The sequence below is a fragment of the Canis lupus genome, chromosome 29, assembly GCF_011100685.1.
Source record: "Canis lupus familiaris isolate Mischka breed German Shepherd chromosome 29, alternate assembly UU_Cfam_GSD_1.0, whole genome shotgun sequence".
Classification (NCBI taxonomy): Eukaryota; Metazoa; Chordata; class Mammalia; order Carnivora; family Canidae; genus Canis; species Canis lupus.
This window is the reverse complement of record NC_049250.1, coordinates 29811179-29825577: the sequence shown is the minus strand read 5'-3', so window position 1 is coordinate 29825577 and position 14399 is coordinate 29811179. Positions and strand designations below refer to the sequence as shown.

The following is a 14399-nucleotide window of genomic DNA, read 5'->3' as shown; positions in this document are numbered from 1 at the left end:
TCTCATTATTTTTGGATAATCTCATCCAATCAACTGTAAGGTCCCTTGAGAAAAATGTTTCTAAATAAATATTTGTTAACTGGATTAAATACTCAATTTGCTATACGAGAGAAAATTTATAGCGTGTCAAGACACAAAGGATACTATAAAAAAGAATCTATAAGATCTAATAATTACTATAAGAAAAATGGTCTTAGAGACACAGACTTATGGTTGAATTTGCTAAGCTGAATCTGACACTGGTCATGCACTGTTTTTAAATTATTTTTTGCACAGGGATAGTTCTGTGTGATAAGACATATAGGAAAGACACTTAAAATACCCAAAGAGGAATACTACTTGCAAAGTAATATTGATTTCTTTTGATGAGAGATTTCCAGATACACCATAATTTATTTTTTAATCCACATAATTCCCAAGAATCATACACCTACAATATAAGGAAATTACTTTAGAATACAGACCACAGAAAGTCAGTTTTTATCACTAATATATTCCAAACCTGTAGGACAGTACCTGACACAGGATAGGTACTCAGTAAGTATTTGTTATGGGACTGTATAAGTGAATGGATGAATGAATTAAAGGTCATTTTTGTTCATTTTAGACTACTGATTCAGGATGAATAAAATCAAATACTAACAACATATCTGTAAAGTGACATATATAAAATTAAAGGAAAATGACAGAATAAATGGTAGGAAGATCTGTATTGGACTTCCTTCTGATATGCTTATCCACTGTTTATTTGAATCATAACAGGAAATTGATTTGTACTTGAGGAGGTATTCATATTTTCCTAGCCTCAGAGGATAAATGGAATGAGCTAGGAAGTCCTAGAGTTGTGTTTCCTTAATTTTTCAATAACTGTTAGTCATGATGCCAGTACAAACATACTTAGCACCAACCAGCCAAAGTCAGTCAGTCACCTCAATTCTCCAAAAATTGGAAGACCCTAACTAAAAGCTTATGGGCAAAAATAAATAAATAAAAAAATTTAAAAAATAAAAATAAATCATCATTTTAATCAATTAAATCTTTCAAGTCATTCAAGGTGTCTCTTTGTTATTATTTTTTGTTTTTCCAGTTTGTTTCCCTACATGTGTTAGTATAGGATTTATGGGATTACTTTCCTGATGATCTGATAACTGCATTTTTGTTTTCATAAACAAAACAAAGGAAGTTGAATCATTTTTTATTTATTTTTATTTTTGTAAGAGTTTTATTTATTCATGAGAAACACATGCAGAAACAGAAGCAGGCTCCATGCAGAGAGCCCTATGTGGGACTTGATCCTGGTATTCTAGGGTCACGCCCCGAGCTGAAGGCAGACGCTCAACTACTGAGCCACCCAGGCGTCCCAAATCTGTTTTGTTTTGCTTTTTTTTTTTTGTAATTCAGACTGGATATTACTAGCATACAAGAAATCTACAGATTCTTTTAATTATATCTACTTCATATTTGTTATTCTATGCATCCTAATAACAACAATAGCAATAAACAGCAACCACATTCACACTGTGCCAACCTCACGTGTAGTGAGGTATTTAACCCTTTTAAAATAAAGAACTGGCACAAATGGCATGTCTATTTTAACCTACACAAAATGAAATTTAGTGAAGTCAATCTAATATACAATGTTAAACAATTGTCCAAGGTGGCAAATAACCCAGCTGCATGTCAGACCTCAAATACATATTCATTATTGTATATATACTACGTCTTCTTTCAGTTTTCCAGGTTCTGTTGCCCAAAAATACACAGATAATTGGTCTGGAAGTAATAAAAAGATTGTGTTTTCAAACATTTATACCTTTTAAATTGTGCTAAATGAACTAGCCAATTAAACAGATTAACATTATACATGAAGCATGAAACAGGTTTTAAGTCCAAGATATATATATATATATATATATATGGTATATACTTTTATTGAGTCAAGGAAAAATTACAGCATTTTATTTTGAGCCAGGAACGATAATTATATTCAGTCAAATTCTACATGGGGGTAGTTAAATGTATTTCCATTTAGATCTGTTAATATGAAGAATCTGAGTAACAGATTTCCTAGTATTGATCCCCACTCACATTCATAATATGAACCCCACTGGTCATGATGGATTAAATACAGCTGGATGTCATTTACTGATAATTTACTTGCTATTTTTGCATCTTTATTCATAATTGAGATCAATATTTTCTTTCTATATTCTCTTTGTTAGGTTCTGTTATCAACATTACAGGGTAGCTTTTCTTCTTTCTCTATGTTCCAGAAACACTAAATAGGCTGAAAATGAACTGTTCCTTGAGGAATTGGCAAAAGAAACTCATAAAATAATCTGAATCCACTCTTTTAGGTGATAAAGCAACATTCTTATTTACCTCAGCTTTCTCAGGTTTCCATATTGACTTTGTCAACTTTGTTAATCTCCTGATAATTCATCTATTTTCACAAAAAAGAACCCTGAAATTAATAATTTTTTTTCAGAATACCTTTATTTTCATAGTTCTTTCGTACATACTTCTAAGGGCTTTCTATCTTCTGTGACTGCCTAAAATTGCATATTTTATGTGCAATCTTTCCCACAGTTGATAGTTTCTCACAGTAAATCACACTTCCCAAAAAACAAATAAGCAGAACCTCTACATTTCTTTCTATCTGTGTCAGTATGGTGCTGACACTAGATTTCAGCTCTACCACTGAAAGTTCCTATAGGACTCTTTGTTTAGAACTTAATTGCATGATAATCTAGGTTAGACATGGAAATCCCATTTTACTAAATGTTATGGATTGAATGTTTCCATCCCCTTCACCCAAAATTCATATGTTGAAGTCATGACCCACTCCTCTCCCCTCAAGATGGCTATATTTATCGATGGGGCCCCAATGAAATAATTCTTAAATAATTTTAAGACCTAATCTAAGAGGATTGATAGTTTTATAAGAAAGTATTTCTTATTAGAAAGTTTGCTAATGCACACCCCAGCACAAAGAAGAGGAGGTCACTGGAACACACTGAACATATAGAAGCAGGTTTCTATCTGCAAGCAAGGAAGAGATCCTCATGAAAACTCAGCTATACTGATACCAGAACATGACCATACTGACACACAGATCTTAGAATTCCCTGCCTCCAGAACTGAGAAATCTATTTGTTATTTAATCTGCCCAGTCTGTGGTATTATGTAATACAAGCCCAAGCTAACTAGTGAGTAAAAAGAAACAGAGTAGCATGGTCTGGAGCCAGCTGTAGCTTCAGGCAGCTTCTACAGGAGAGAGATAAAGCAATTCCTTGGGTCCATTCTGTGTTTGGTTGTATTGCTATAGCCTCTGCTTAAGGCTCTAAGATATATCCCCTACTAAATTCCTCTGTACTTAACCAAGCTAGAGCAACTTACCCTGCCTCTTGCTGAGCAACTTACCTATATTATATAAACTCATTTTTAATGTATTAAGATACTGTCATTCCTAATTTCTATGTTCTCATCAGAATTGCATATTTTATGTTGAAAGAGGCAGTAGAGTTGGCCCTTGAACAACACGGGGGTTATAAGCACCAACCTCTCTGTGCAGTCAGAAATCCACATATCACTTCTGATTCCCCCCAAATTTAACTGCTAATAGCCTACTGTTGACCATAAGCTCTACTAATAACATAAACAGTTGAGAAACACATATTTTGTATGTAATATTATATACTATATTCTCACAATAAAGATAAAGAAAATCTTAAGAAAGAGAAAATATATTTACAATACTGTACCATAAAAAATCAACACGTAAGTGGACCCATGCAGATCAAACCCATGTTGCTGAAGGGTCAAGTGTACTTGGAAGAGCAACATTTCAAGCACACTTATTGTGGTTGACCTCTCAAAGATGTCACACCCTAATCTCCAGAACCTGTGAATATATTGTATAATGTGACCAAGAGGAAATTAAGGTTGCAGACAGAATTCATTGACTTTAAAATAGGGCCATCATAATAGATTATTTGGGTGGGCCAAATGTATTCAGAAGGGTTCTTATAACAAATATATACATACATACATACATACATACATACATACATACATACATACATACGGGTCCTTGTAAGTGAGAGAGACAGAACAGTATCAGAGTAATGCTATTTGAGACTTAGCCAGCCACTGCAGGCTCTGGAGATGAAAGGGGACCAAGTGTTACGGAGCAGCCTCTAGAAGCTGGAAAGACAAGAAAATCCATTGTACCCAAAATGCTCCAGAAGAAACACAGCTTTACTGACATCTTGATTCTATCCCAATGGGGCCCATTTTAGATTTCTGACCTCCTGAACAAGAAGATTGTAAATTTGTGTTGATAATGCCAAGTTCGTGGAATTAGAGACAACAGCTATCAAATTACAACCTCACCACCTGTAAACTATGTACTCTTACATAAGAAATTTAATTTCTAGGAACACCTGGGTGGCTCAGCGGTTGGGCGCCTGCCTTCGGCTCAAGTAGTGATCCCGGGTTCCGGGATCGAGTTCCGCATCAGGCTCCCTGCGAGGAGCCTGCTTCTCCCTCTGCCTATATCTCTGCCTCTCTCTCTGTCTGTGTCTCTTGTGAATAACTAAATAAACCTTCTTAAAAAATGAATTAAAAAAATGAATTTTAATTTATCTCAAAGCTTTGATTCCTCATCTATAAAATGATGTAACAATAATAACATAATAAAAATCTATAAAATTGTGTAGTAACTGCCCCAAAGGGCAGTTGTGAGGATTCATTTACATGATCCATGATACGTACTTGGCAAACATTAACATATAATGCCCCTTGAAAAAAAATTTACAAGAATTAACTTTCTATTCCTCTATTTTGTTGTCATAGTTTCCTTTTATATCATTCTCTATCTTTCCCTAGTTTTATTTTTTTAATTTACTGTCCGTTAATTCCTTGAACTGAGCTACTTTACCTTCTTTCTTATTTACGAATGAAAGCTTTCTAAGTTACTGCCTTCTTTCTAAGTATAGCCTCGGCTGTATCATGTAAGTTTTGGTAAATAGTGTTCTCATTGTATCTGTTTTTAAATTGTTTTAATTTCTACTTCAACTCCAAAATTGTTTGGGATTGTTTTGTACTGTTAAGAATGGTTGTAATTCGTAGCTGTTGTTACTGATAACATTTAAATCTTAACAATAACTTCCACTTGTATCCCACACAAATCAGATAATGTGTCCTGTATAATTTGACTTTCTATATTTATAGAATTTGCTTGAGATCTTGTTAAATATATACTCAATTTTGTTTCCACAATAATTAAAGTTTTAACAGATAATTCATAACTCTGCAAACCTACTTATAAATTTGTCTGCTTATCCTTGTAACGGCTCTCATTGTTAACATATTAAAAGTCTCCTTGGGACGCCTGGGTGGCTCAGTGGTTGAGCATCTGCCTTTGGCTCAGGGCGGGATCCTGGAGTTCCCGGACTGAGTCCCACATCGAGCTTCCTGCATGGAGCCTCCTTCTCCCTCTGTCTGTGTCTGCCTCTCTCTCTCTGAATAAATAAGTAAAATCTTTTTTTTTTTAAAGTCTCCTTGATTATTTATCCTCAGATCCCTAGAAGTTATTTCTGTATATGTTGTTTTTCTCTATTTACTATTAAAGCATATCATCAAGGCTTATATATTTTTTTCTACTTAATGTTTGTTTCTTCTCCCTTCCAGGGCTTTAAATATGATGACAATTTTGCCTTACATGAACATTGAACTTTTTTATTTGCATTTGCCATTTCAACATTTTATTTTTTTTTATTTGTTATTTTTATTTTTTTTGCTTATTTTGTCATGCATATTTCTTGTAAACAGCATACTGAAATTTTATCACCTTTACTAAAGCAGAGATTCTTATCAACATAATAGTTTAAACATTTATATTTTTAAGACAATTTTAATACTTTAATACATATGTGATATACACATAGTATTCTGCTTTAATTATACATTCCACATCACAGCCGTGTTAATTTTATGGCTGGTTATTTTTTTTAAAGTTGCTAATGCATCACTGAAGCAATATGTGTCCACATGACTTAGATAAGCCTGAAGACCATCTATGTCAACATGATTTAGTTATTTGTTCCAAAAAACTGCTCCATGAAAGATAAGGCTGTAAACTACTATATAACTTCACTATTTCATTCAGGAGATGCCCATGATCAATTTATCAGAGACATAATCTCATCATCTGGACAAACATTTTGCTTATCTGTCAGGACCCCTGCTTTGTTGTGTCCACTTCTAAACTATGATATCATGAATTTAGCCCTATCTCCATCAGATCCCCACTGTCAAAGATCTCCCTTAAGTCATTTGATCCTACATTCAAAATCTATAAATCTCCCACCTTAGATTTCCAGTTTTGAAATAGTAGTAAGACTTTGAAGTATTATCCCTTACTTTAGAAAGTTCCAATAAATTTAACTTTATTAACAAATCTAGAGATACTGTGAAACATTAAATACTATTAGAACCAAAATAAAGTGCCAAGTCTTTTTTTATGATAAGGAATTTAACACTCTAATTTTCCTCTGCCCATTCCTACATTACAACACTTTCTATGTAATATGATTTAGACCAAGGTCACTGCAATTAATTTTACATCTCATATATTCTCTTGAACAATGATACAGATTTAATTTCTAATTGTTACGTCTCTATACCTGAATTCTCTAATTATGGAAGTTTGATTTGGAATTATCTCATAATTAGTTGGAATATTACTGAAATACATACCAAAAACTTCTAAAAACTTTTCGAAGTAACCTGTAAGTCAATCTCTGGTATATTTGAATACTTGTCCTATTTCTAAGAAAATTCATCTGAATAAAAATTATCTCAAGTCTCCATAAACATTCTCCTCTGACTTCTGGTAGTCAGTGTTACAATTTGGGAACTAGATTACTTCTACAGATGGTCTGTTTCTTTTTTCTTCTTTTTTATCTGTGTCCTTGTAGATTTTTTCCCCATGTGTATAGCTAACATTTTTTTCTGACATAGAGGTTACTTATTAAAAAGTTTTATCTGAAGATGGTGGTAAAGTTTTTCTTGAAGGCTATTTCATTCTGTGTATGTTCACAACTATTTTTCTAAATAAATACTTCAACAATTAAAAGTCTTCAACAATAATTTAATCTATTATTTTTTTCTACTGCTGAAGTAACTGTAATTCTATTCTCTGTCATTCCTTTTTATTTTCCTTACCCTCTGCTATGTAGGAAAGTATCTACAGTCTATCTTCTAGATTAAACTCATCTCTTCTTTGGGAATCCTATTCTTCTAATTTTTAGATGAAAAGTTAATTCAGACATTGGGTATATTGTGGTTATTTTGGTTAGTTCTTTATCTTCTGCCATTTTATGTTACCTTGTTCAGTCTTCAAATTTTCCATATCAAGGATGTCACGGAGCTTTCAAAAGTAATTTCTATGGTGTCTATCTATAATAACAGCTCATTTGCAGGGAAATTGTCTTTTTTCTGAATCTTCATTTTGATATTTGTTTCCTTTGTTTCTAACATTGTTTTTACTCTTCTCATTATTAAGCTTGATTGGAGTTACTTGGAGTTGGTGTTTACCAAAAGATTTGGTGTTGGTTTGCTTTGGCACTGTGTAATGCTTGCATGCTGACTAAATCCTTATTTTCAACTGAGGGTTGAAGAGCAAATTTATATACAGAAGTCTGTCTATTACCAATTTTCAACAAATATTCTACATAAAACAGACCTTTACTTTTCGTGCCATGTAAAAATTTAGCAATACAGTGAACCATGAATAAATCTTTTTTTTTTTTTAGATTTTATTTATTTATGACAGACACAGAGAAAGGCAGAGACGTAGGCAGAGGGGGAAGCAGGCTTCTCAAGGGGAGCCCGATATGGGACTTGATCCCCAGACCCGGGATCATACCCTGAACCAAAGGCAGATGCTCAACCACTGAGCCACCCAGGCGTCTCGAAGCATTAATAAATCTTAGAAAATGTAAACAGACTCCCGAGAAAACAAATCCTATTGAAATACAGAGAACTATCTATGTTAAAAATAAAATATACATTATACTCCAAATCTGTGCTTCACTAATCATTAACACCAAATCTATTGGAAGGTTTCATAACTACCATAAACCGAAAGTATTAATAAGAATAAAATATATTTTGAGAAACCTGAAGCCACTGAATCATGGTATCATATTAATAACCTCTACTAGGAAGAAAGTCACAAGTCCTGCTAATGTAACTGCAGTTTACTCCCTATACCCAAACTTACAAGGAATGCTCCATTTCCATTATGGATTAATGAAAATAAATATTTATTTTTTCCTATCCAATTTCACATATCTCCTGAATATGGACCCCATGTTAGTCCACCTGTGAAGGGCTCCAGTTTTGCCCTTATCCGTCATAGCTTACTTGCGGGGATTTAGGGCCGTAGAAGTTGTGGGAGGGAAAAGACTGCACTCTGTCCTTTTCCAAAAACCACATTTTTGAAGCAGAGAGATAGTACACAGGTTTTTGTTTTGTTTTTTTTTGTTTTTTGTTTTTTGTTTTTTGTTTTTTTGCTTCACACAAATCTTGTCTCCCAGGACAGTTAGAAGATAATATGAAAGAAGAGAATATATTTCTATTCTCCATCAGGTGAAGAGGACTGTTGCCAGATTTCTTGAAGTATATGATACATAGGTTACCCATCAATGGTTCACTATCAAACACTTCCATCATTAGTTCCCTCAAGCTTTGTTCTCTATAACAATCTCAACATTTTTGTAGATAATTTGATGGTAACAACTACATCATAGTTACTATTCAGATGCCAAAGTAAACTAGAGGTATATCAAACTATTTTAATCTTACACACATAGCATATATACAACTAAACATAATTTTTAAGGGATAGTTTGGTTCTTTTGGAACACCATTCCAAACCTGTATTATACTACTGCTTCATAAGAGAAACTAAATAATTTCCATGAAAAAAAATGAACCAGAGGTACCCTTGAGTATAGAATCTTGAGAACGGCTTTTCTCCAAAGAGATTCAATTTTTTTATTTGTTGGAAATAATTCAGGTCAAAATACACATTTGTAAACTTGAATTATCTTTTAATATACACACACAAGCATGCACAGACGCACATAAGCTCTAATATTGTACTTAAACAATTCCATGCTTTTTGAAAACCTCCACTTGGGATCCCTGGATGGCGCAGCGGTTTAGCGCCTGCCTTTGGCCCAGGGAACGATCCTGGAGACCCGGGATCGAGTCCCACGTCAGGCTCCGGTGCATGGAGCCTGCTTCTCCCTCTGCCTATGTCTCTGCCTCTCTCTCTCTCTCTCTCTCTGTGTGTGACTATCATAAAAAAAAAAAAAAAAAATTTAAAAAAAATTAAAAAAAAAAAAAGAAAACCTCCACTTTATCAATGAGTACATTCTTTTGTCATATATCCTGGATTAACAGAAAGACAATCAATATAGTTATACTTTTAAGTCCTTCTTCTCATTCTTGTTCCTATGACATTATCAAATAACCAGTTAGTGTTAAGGGGGGATAAGGACCTCTGGTATTTTTTTCTAATTGTTACCTTAAAACTATGTGTCTTCTAAACTGTTGCACAGCCATCAACTAAAGGAACTATCTCAGCTTCTGCCTCGTTATAATGACACTCTAGGCTTGTTGATCTCTCCTCCAACTCTGCACAGAACCAAAGAGCATAGGACTAACAACGAGTAACCATAGAAACCAAACTCCATATGTGTTCGCACAGAATGGAAGAGTTGCTATAGAATTTCATTTAAATGAAATTTGCTGATTGTTTTGAGGTTACATTTTCTGAAAAAACAAAATGTTTATCAAGTCCATAGGTTATCTGTCAAGCGCAGGAACTGTGCTATCAAGAATGGGAGAATTCCAGAAGACAAACATTTTTTAAGATTTTACAACAGAGAAACAGGGCAAGCTATCCTAGCTGAAAATACTTGGCAAGGAGCAAAGAGAAGGCTCTCTACTTGCTATAGAGCTGGAGATGATAATCCTGAGAAAAGGACAGCCATTCTAGCATGCAGCACACTTTAAACTCCATTATTAGATTGCCTCATTGATAGGATTTTACTGCTTCTTTTCAAAAGGAACTAGTGACTAAATAAAACCCATAGAGGAAATTTTGGGTGTGAAATTTCGAAATAAAACATTGTCTTGTTCTTTGTGTATAAATAAATCAATACGGTATCTACAAAATTAAAACAAATATATTCAGCTAAATAAACAAAATATTTGGTGAAGCAAAGATATTTCTCCAAATGATTGTCTTTTTTTTTTAAGATTTTATTTATTGATTCATGAGAGACACAGAAAGAGAGGCCGAGACACATGCAGAAGGAGTGAAGCAGACTCCCCATGGGGAACCTAATGTGGGACTCGATCCCAGGACTCCAGAATCAGGCCCTGAGCTGAAGGCAGACGCTCAACTGCTGAGCTACCCAGGCATCCCTCTAAATGATTTTAATAGAGTTATAACAGTCAAAGCTAAGAAAGGTTATTTTTTTTAAGGAATATTATTGGCAATTTGTAGAATCCCATATATTTCTATATCTAGATCTTCTCTTTAATTCACTTTTTAAAAATATCTAAGGAAAAAGATGCTAGATCTCTTTCCCCTCAGAATTTTTCCTTTAAATTTCCATTTACTTTTGACTCTTTTGGGCATATTTGGTCTATGTATAAATGTTTATCCATTGACATTTTTGGGTTGTTATAATCACCTTTGACAAAGGAGGTGCTATACTCAAATCACCTCTCAGTTCTCATACTGAGAAAGATCTCGGATTAAAAGTTTGAGATACATATTTGACATATCTTGTGCAACGTCAACAGCCAAGAATAGAAATAAATCCAGGAGGGCCTCCAGACAACCATGATACCTCAGTTATGGTAACATCAAGCACCAACTACCCCAGGGCTTATCAAGTTATGACTTTCACAAATAGATACTCTTAGAAATTGTTCATACAGGTTTGACTGTGAGATATAGCTAACTGGCTCTAATTACTACACTTGATTTCCTGGTATGCACTTTGAAGACCACACAGTTCTTACCAATAGCTAAGATTCCAAAAGATAGTTTTGTTACTCAAAGCAAGCTGAAATACTCAAATACCTTTGGGACATTTGCTCTGTTTCTGACACTTGAAGGGATGTTGAAGGAACATAGAAGAGTAAGGTTCTAATCCTCAAGGATCTTAAAGTGTAGCTGGCTTCCTGCCATATAAAAGTGAAGAATACATGAGGAGTACATGAGACTATGCAAGTAGGACAGAGGAAGCATGATATGGAAATTCAGAACAGATTAGTGTAGGATAGAAAAAAACAGAACATTTGAAGAAGGAAATGGGCCTTGAAATGTGTTTATTTTTAGGGGGGGGGAGAGAAAGGAAGGGAGAGGGAAGAAGGTGAGAAGGGGCAAAGGCAGAGAGAGAAGCTTAAGCAAGTTCCATGCCTGGTGCAAGCCCAACTTGGGATTTGATCTCACAACCTTGAGATCATGACCTGAGCTAAAATCAAGAGTTGAATGCTTAGCCAACTGAGCTACTCAGGTGCTCCTTGAAATGTGTCTTGATGAACAGTTACGATTTCAAGGGGAAAAGTATGTAACACTTCCTAATATTCAAATTAAGATGTGATTTTAAAAGCATCGTTATTAAAGAGTAGGGTATATAAAAAGAGTACATAAATTCAAGTGAATTTGAATTACCTCCATGCCTGTGATATTTTATAGATGATCTAGGAAACTTGAGATTTCACCAAAAAAGAAGCAGATGGTAAAACAATTATTTCTGTTATGTTGGATGTTTTTAAAATGCTAGCATAACAATTGAATACGTTAATATTTGGTGCCCAGATTTGTTTTCAAAAGCAAGACAATGAGAAAAAGTAGTAAACATGTTGGGAAAAGTATAATTATATATTGCACTTTTTTGCTAATGCTATTTTTATAAATCTTAAATTAGAAGGCCAGTTAGGTTTTTAATGCATCTTTTAGTTTTAACCACCAAAAGCGCAGAGCTGTTAGTTTAAGCATCTTTGTTACCTTATAATTCTTATAATAAACCAAAGATACCTAAATTAGACACTATTGTTCTTTGTAAAATGCCATGGTAGCAGACTTCGCAATAATTTTCATGGAATTCTTACTAAATTTCAGAATATTTTATTCCATTTAACTCCAAAGAAGACTTTAAGAAACGAATCACCTTCTTTAATATACATAAGGCTTTCTGAAAATTTCTTCATTGGAAAGTAGAGTTAAAATTAGTAATCAGGGACACCTGCGTGGCTCAGTGGTTGAGCATCTGCCTCCGGCTCAGGGCGTGACCCTGGGTCCTGGGATTGACTCCTGCATCTGGCTCCCTGTGAGGAGCCTGCTTCTCCCTCTGTCTATGTCTCTGCCTCTCTCTGTGTCTCTCTCATGAACAAATAAAATCTTTTAAAGAAATAAAATAAGTAATCAGTAAATCATAACTACTCCTTAAATTTAGTTATCATTTTTCTTCATTTCTTACAAAGTTGTAACCTCCATCATCAAATGTATCAGGTCCAGGAATTAACAGAATATTGGCACTGGGGATGAAGAACTGGTGTAATGGTTCATGTAACCCACCATTTACATTCTAAGTATAGATGAAAACATAGTTTGGATATGGATATAAATAGGGAACATTTATTGATGCCTAGGTCATTCTCAGACGTACTTTTTAGCTCAATTGCAGAACAATGTATTTGACATAACTTTGGACAATCCCTAGCATCTCTCTGGAGCCATTTATCTTCCTGCAACATGCACTCTACTAAGAACTGGTGCGAAGCAAACAAGGTAACAAGTGGAAGAGATCTGAGGTAGGAGTTTCAGTGCAGAAATAATCTATCTGCCACTTCTTGTTCCCCCACTTCCATTATAGGAGTTCAGGGAGATGGAGTCTCCTGAGAAGCTTAGAAACAGTTCACGTCTTGAGGGAAGAACTGAAGTATCTGATGCACTTCTCTCTGGAATCTTCACATTCCTCAAATCCAGGTGCTGCGACAGAACCAAACTAATTTTTGTCTCTTCCAGAACTGAAAACTTATTTCAAGCTGGTCTGAATTCTTTGCCTTTTAGGGCCGTCTCTGTGACAACCTTGTCTCTCCTGGCCCACCAAGAACAAGGAAATGTGCCCCAGTGCCTACAGGGTGAAAGAGAAAGCAACCTGCAGAATGTTGAGGAAAACCAACTCGACTGCTTTTCCCACTCTTCGAAAACTCGGGGGACCCCTGGGTGACGCAGCGGTTTGGCGCCTGCCTTTGGCCCAGGGCGCGATCCTGGAGACCCGGGATCGAATCCCACGTCGGGCTCCCGGTGCATGGAGCCTGCTTCTCCCTCTGCCTGTCTCTCTGCCTCTCTCTCTCTCTCTGTGTGACTATCATAAATAAAATTAAAAAAAAAAAAAAAAAGAAAACTCGGCCTCTCCTTACTGCCTTAATTTGCCTTTTCCTCCTAACAGATAGTAATTTTATACAATTAAGTCCATCTCTTAAATACATTATTAGTAACACGTGACAAGGAAAATCTTTGAGGTGGCCAGTTACTCTCAAACCTTAAAAATCCTAGGGTCTGGCCCAAAGGAAGAGGAATATCAAGGTGGAGTCGAGATAACACATGTGGGGGGGGGGGGGGGTAATGACTTAAGTCCTAAATCCCTTCACTGAAGAGAAAAAGCATTTTAAGATCAAAGAAAAATCCCGCCAGAAGACCCCGGAGATGTCCTCCTGTTCATCAGCGGTTCAATAAAGTCATTCACGTAGAAGTGTATACAACAGAGCACTGCACTTCCGTGTTAAATTTTCCCTTTTTTTGGTGTGGGGAAGGACTTTTAAATGGGCCCTGTCTGTACCAGCCTCATTAAACAGAATATTTGTAGGGGATCCCCGGGTGGCTCAGCGGTTGAGCGCCGCCTTCGGCCCAGCGCGTGATCCGGGAGACCCGGGTTCGAGTCCCGCGTCGGGCTCCCCGCGTGGAGCCTGCTTCTCCCTCTGCCTGTGTCTCTGCCTCTCTCTGTGTGTCTCTCGTGAATAAATAAATAATCTTTTTAAAAAAAAATATGTGTAGAAAATGTAAACAAAAAAATAAAAAGTCTGTACCTTTCAGCTACTTGAGGGGGCTGACGCGGGAAGGGGTGGCCAGACGCGCCTCGCTTCAGGAATCTGGAGGTGACGGAGGCCTCACCCAGGTAGCGGCGGCTCACGTCAGGCTTGGTTTCCACGGGGCCGACGGGCACGGCGGTGCCCACCGCGCTCTCCGCCGACCGGGGCGGGAGGACCGCGTCCCTCAGCCGCCGCCTCGCCGCCGCCAC

At 35.9% G+C, this 14399-nt stretch overlaps 1 protein-coding gene across 7 annotated transcripts in view; it reads right to left on the bottom strand.

The window, feature by feature from the left end:
* Positions 1-14378, bottom strand: part of LOC111093154 (zinc finger protein 385C-like) — a 477561-nt gene extending 463183 nt beyond the window's left edge. For 6 of the 7 annotated variants that reach the window (XR_005381161.1, XM_038579627.1, XM_038579626.1 and 3 more), the window contains exon 1: positions 14188-14378. The gene's annotated coding sequence lies outside the window, so the exon portion shown is untranslated. Of the gene's footprint in view, positions 1-9601; positions 10327-14187 lie in introns of those variants that run through there. The other variant, XM_038579624.1, reaches the window with a different exon arrangement.
* Positions 14379-14399: the final 21 nt, after the last annotated feature.